General features: G+C 49.8%; 1 long non-coding RNA gene across 1 annotated transcript; it reads left to right on the forward strand.

Annotated features, from left to right (window-relative positions):
* The first annotated feature begins 1,065 nt into the window (after positions 1–1,065).
* Positions 1,066–4,345, forward strand: LOC147973809 (uncharacterized). The gene is made up of 3 exons (XR_015603021.1): positions 1,066–1,382; positions 2,572–2,646; positions 4,056–4,345. It is a non-coding gene; the product is annotated as an uncharacterized LOC147973809 (long non-coding RNA).
* Positions 4,346–5,631: the final 1,286 nt, after the last annotated feature.

Consider the following 5,631-nt stretch of genomic DNA (forward strand, 5'->3'; position numbering starts at 1 on the left):
TGCTTTATAGTCATTTTATAGTCATTTTATATCAGTTTTTAGAACTAACCTATTGACATAGTGCCAAGTGCCAGTTGTTGTTTTCTGCATGTTTTTTACATCGCAGGAAATCAATATCAAATGGAGTCCAAATGCAACGAAACTTCACGGAGATTTTTTTTGACCAGAACGAACATAATGGGCCCTGGCTGCGCCTGGGGGGTGCCCCGAGGGAGGCACAACCCACCAGGGCGCGCCAGGACACCCAGGCGCGCCCTGGTGGGTTGTGCCCACCTCGGGTGTCTCCCGGACCGCCTCTTTGCTCTATAAATACCCCGATATTACCAAAATCCTAGGGGAGTCGACAAAATATTCATCCATCCACCGCAGAGTCCAGAACCACCAGATCCAATCTAGACACCATCTCGGATGGGGTTCACCACCTCCATTGGTGCCTCTCCGATGATGCGTGAGTAGTTCTTTGTAGACCTTTGTGACGCCCGGATAATTAAGCTACAGTAATCCTCCGTTAATGGTGCCACGTCATCACATTACTGTTGCTAATTCTCACTTGATCCAAATCACTGTTCATATTCAAACTCAAATTTAAAGTCAAAATTCAAATTTTCCAAACATGAAAACTAAAATGTTCAAAGTGTGGCAAATAATCCCTGGGTATTTGTCATGTTGGAACCAACCTCTTTTGGATTCCGAAAGTGCCCCTGGAAATTATTTAGTGGTCCAACATCATATTAAATGACCTTTTCAATCTCTAAAAATGCTTGAACAATTCCTTTGGCCCTGAAACTTTTTAGGCAACACCACAATATTGTGCCTGAACTATTTGCTAAGTTTCACACTCGACAAAAATCATTTGATGCCTTGTTTCTATCCAAAACAGTAGCTATCCTTTTGATAGAAAATAAAAGAAATAAAATTATAGAAAAGGAACTGGCCCCCCCTTTCCCCACCGGGCCTCAACCCCGCTGGCCCACTCGACCATACCCATAGGCCGGCCCACCCCGTTGCCTCCTTATCCCCTCCCACTCCAGTAACCCTAGCCCGCTACACCCCACTCCCCCCGATCCACCTCTCCCTCTCGCTCTCTTGATTTGGATCGAGAGATCCCCCTCGCCTCTGCCCGACGCCCCTCGTCTCTACCCAGGTGGCGCCGACGCCGTTCGACCCCGCCGGACCCCACTGAATGCCTCCCCGTTCCTGCCACCACACCAGCGCCCCATCGCCGAGGCCACCTCACTGCCGGGCCTCGCCGTCCTCGTCCTCCTCCCTGTTCCTAGATCTGGAAGGACCCCCGACGCCGCCACCCGCCGCATCGATGCCCCGTCACCGGAACCGCAACTCCGGCCCCTCCCCGAGCATGCCTTTACACATCTGCAAGGCCGGTGAGCCCTCCCGTCTGTTTCCCCTCGAACCCTCAGCTCGCCGCCATGTTCACGTGACTGCGTCCGGGCGCCGCGGTCCTCATGCCCCGGCAGCGCCCTGACCTCCCCTGTGAGCTCCCACGGCTGCTCCCCCTCTTCCCCTCCTCGATTCATCGGCTTAGGCCGTCGTCCGCGCCGCCCGTTTTTCTGACCGAAGCCGCAGTCGCCATGCGCCCTCATCGCGGTCGTCGCGACCGTTGACGCGCCCCCACGCGCCCGTGGCCCCGCTTGTCCGTGCACCGGCTATGCCCGGGCTGCGCCCCGTGCGTGCGCTCACCCCCGCCGGCGATGCTGCCTGTTGCTGCCACGCGTCGCTGCCACTACTACCGCTGCTCCTCTTCTATTGCTGCCGCTGCTAGCCATGGCTGTCACGAGCGCTCGCCGCCGCTGGCTGCTGCTGGTCCTGGCCGCCGGCGCCTTGTGCCCGTGTGTGCCCTGCCAGAGAGGTTGGACTGGCCCTATGACATGTGGGGTCGGCTGACCAGTTATTTTAAGTTAGGCCTAACCCCCCACTAATCATATTAGTTAGGCCAATATGACTACGATTTAAAATGTTAAATTGTCCCTGACATATGGACCCCGCCACTTAATTAACCCTCTGTCTAAAATAATCCACTAGTTAAAACTACTGTCTATGACATGTGGACCCAGCACACTTTTCTTTTGGATAAGGTTGACTGGGTCAGCTGCTGACTCAGCAGTGTGGCCCCACTGTCAGCCACACTTTCACATCTCTGGGTACACTCTCTGTGCACCCATAGCAATTACACTTAATATATTTTAGAATTAAAATAAATCATGTAATTTTCAGAAAATTGTTTAAACCTTTGAAAATTATTATAAAATAAATCATAGGTCAGTTGAAAAAGTTTTATACATGAAAGTTGCTCAGAAAAATCCAACGAATCTGGATACTGGTCCTTTTACCTGTCAGATGGCTCTAACTATCTGAACATGGAACATTCCCCCTCCGGTCATTTGTCTGACACAGGTCCAGAACCGGAAATACCTTCCCGGTTGAATTCCCCCTTCACCTGTACCATGCAGCACTACGTTAGAACACTCCTAGCACCGCGTATTACCATGTTATGTAGTATGATGCTTTGTTTGCTTTATATTTACTGTTTCTTCCCCCTCTTCTCTCCGATAGACCCCGAGACCGATGCTGCTCCTGTGATCGACTACGTCGATGACGACACTTCTTCCTTTTCAGCAGAGCTACCAGGCAAGCCCCCCTTTGGTAATCCCAATATCGCCCATTCCATTCTCTCATGCTTGCATTAGATTTTGCTACTGTAATTGATTGCTCCTATTCTGATGCATAGCCTGCTTTTGTTGCTCGACTCTGCAGAGTTACCATCGAGTGCCGAGGGTGGAACCTCATACATCACTCCTGATGAGATCTCTGTAGTGTAGCTATTCGGTCATGGTCATCGAGGTGATTTCCTCCTTAACCACTTCCGATACGACTCTGTCGTCCAACCCCTCAAGTGTGAACCTCCAGGGTGGATCCTCTTATGTTCACCTTGATGATTACATCGAGTGGAATTCACCGGGGGTGATTCCTTGGGTTTTCCCCTTGATGTTTGGACAGACGGATACTTGGACTTTACAACTGTTACTTGGAAAGGCGGGTCGACCCTGAGGGGTACCCGCGAGTGATGTGGAGACGGGTTGACCTAGAGGGTGCCCGCGAGATAATTACGAGGCATGGCCGGACATTCCTAGCCCTTGCCGCAAGTCCTCGAGACGGGGCGACGGGGTCACATCTTTTGTGAGTCTCTGCTTGTTACCGCGCGTTCCTAATCCACTACGATTTGGATATTTGATCCGAGGGGCCTCTGGCCTGATAGCACTAACCATCACATGGGCATAGTATGGGCGTTCTGCGTAATATGCATCAGCCGAATCTTAATAGACGTAAGCAACTGAGCGGCGCGCGCCGGGTTGGACTGGTAAGCACCTGCCTTTTTTAAGGAGGTAGCTAGGTCTGCTCACCGGCCACCCTCACAACGTGCAGAAGTTCCCGAGGTGATGGCCCAAGACCCCTGGGGCATAGGTTTAGTCCGACGTGCTGACCTCTCTATTAAGCCTAGGTCGGGTTGCGGCGTATTGTTTGGCAGAGGCTGGGCATGACCCAGGAAAGTGTGTCCGGCCGGGGTTAATCGAGCGTGGTGGGTAAGTTGGTGCACCCCTGCAGGGAAGAAAACATCTATTGATAGTCTGTCCTATGGTAACGGACACTTGGAGTTGTATCCCGATCGATACAACTAGAACTGGATACTTGAGGTGATAACTGGATAGTATGGCTCTGGGATTGCTTTCTCGCAGGGAGTCGAGAAAGGATCTCTGGTCGAGGTTGATGACACTACTACTACTTTACTTTATGCTACTCTTATCTCTTCTGATGCTACAAGATGCTTGAAGCTGTTTGAAGATGCTAGTCTTCGATATTCTAGGCTTTTCCCCCTTCTCTTCTGGCATTCTGCAGTTCAGTCCACAGATACATCCCATTTCATTGATACAGATGCATATGTAGTGTAGATCCTTGCTTGCGAGTACTTTGGATGAGCACTCACGGTTTCTTTGCTCCCCCTTTCTCCCTTTTCCATTCTTCTCGGATGTCGCAACTAGATGGTGGAGCCCAGGATCCAGACGCCACCTTCGACGACGACTGCTACTACAATGAGGGTAGCTACTACTACGTGGAGGCCGCCGACGACCAAGAGTAGTTAGGAGGCTCCCAGGCAGGAGGCCTTGCCTTTTCGATCGATGTTGCTTTTGTGCTAGCCTTGTTAAGGCAGACTTGTCTAACCTATGTCTGTACTCAGATATTGTTACTTCCGCTTACTCTTGTGTATTCGAGCTTATGTATTCGAGCCCTCGAGGCCCATGGCTTGTAATATAAAGCTTGTATTATTTTATTTGTGTGTAGAGTTGTGTTGTGATATCTTCCTTCGAGTCCTTGATCTTGATCGTACACATTTGCGTGTATGATTAGTGTACAATTGAATCGAGGGCGTCATAAGTTGGTATCAGAACCGACTGCCTGTAGGTAGCCCCCTTTCCAACTCCTTGGCTGAAGTCGAGTCTAGTCACTGAAAAACTTTTACTAACACGGTTGTGTGTCTTACGGGCCCACGTCGCCATTGGGTGGTATTAGGATCTTTTATTCCTCGTCTATACTTTGGGACTCTGATCTCTCCTCTATTCGGGTTAAACGATTTTACTAACTCTAACGCTAGGTTCTCGCAATGACTTCCTCCCGGAGAGTGATACGCCCATTTTGCATCATGCTTTTATATTGACATCTATTGCATTATGGGCTGTTATTACACATTATGTCACAATACTTATGCCTATTCTCTCTTATTTTACAAGGTTTACATAAGGAGGGAGAATGCCGGCAGCTGGAATTCTGGGCTGGAAAAGGAGCAAATATTAGAGACCTATTCTGCACAACTCCAAAAGTCATGAAACTCCATGAAAGTTATTTTTGGAAATAATAAAAAATATTGAGCGGAAGAAGTACGTCAGAGGGGGGCCCACCTGGCCACGAGGGTGGGGGGCGCGCCCTACCCCCCTAGGCGCGCCCCCTGCCTCGTGGGCCCCCTGTTGGCTCTCCGATGGCCATCTTTTGCTATATGAAGTCTTTTGTCAAGGGAAAAATCAGAAGCAACCTTTCGGGACAAAACTCCACCGCCGCGAGGCGGAACCTTGGCGGAACCAATCTAGGGCTCCGGCAGAGCTGTTCTGCCGGGGACACTTCCCTCCGGGAGGGGGAAATCATCGCCATCGTCATCACCAATGCTCCTCTCATCGGGAGAGGGCAATCTCCATCAACATCTTCACCAGCACCATCTCCTCTCAAAACTCTAGTTCATCTCTTGTATCCAATTCTTGTCTCCAAGTCCGGGATTGGTACTAGTAGGTTGCTAGTAGTGTTGATTACTCCTTGTAGTTGATGCTAGTTGGTTTATTTGGTGGAAGATCATATGTTCAGATCCTATATGCATATTAATACCCCTCTGATTATGAACATGAATATGCTTTGTGAGTAGTTACGTTTGTTCCTGAGGACATGGGAGAAGTCTTGCTATTAGTAGTCATGTGAATTTGGTATTCGTTCGACATTCTGATGAGATGTATGTTGTCTAACCTCTAGTGGTGTTATGTGAACGTTGACTACATAACACTTCACAATTATTTG

This window comes from Triticum urartu, chromosome 5A (genome assembly GCF_056163025.1).
Source record: "Triticum urartu cultivar PI428250 chromosome 5A, HENAU_Tu73, whole genome shotgun sequence".
NCBI lineage: Eukaryota > Viridiplantae > Streptophyta > Magnoliopsida > Poales > Poaceae > Triticum > Triticum urartu.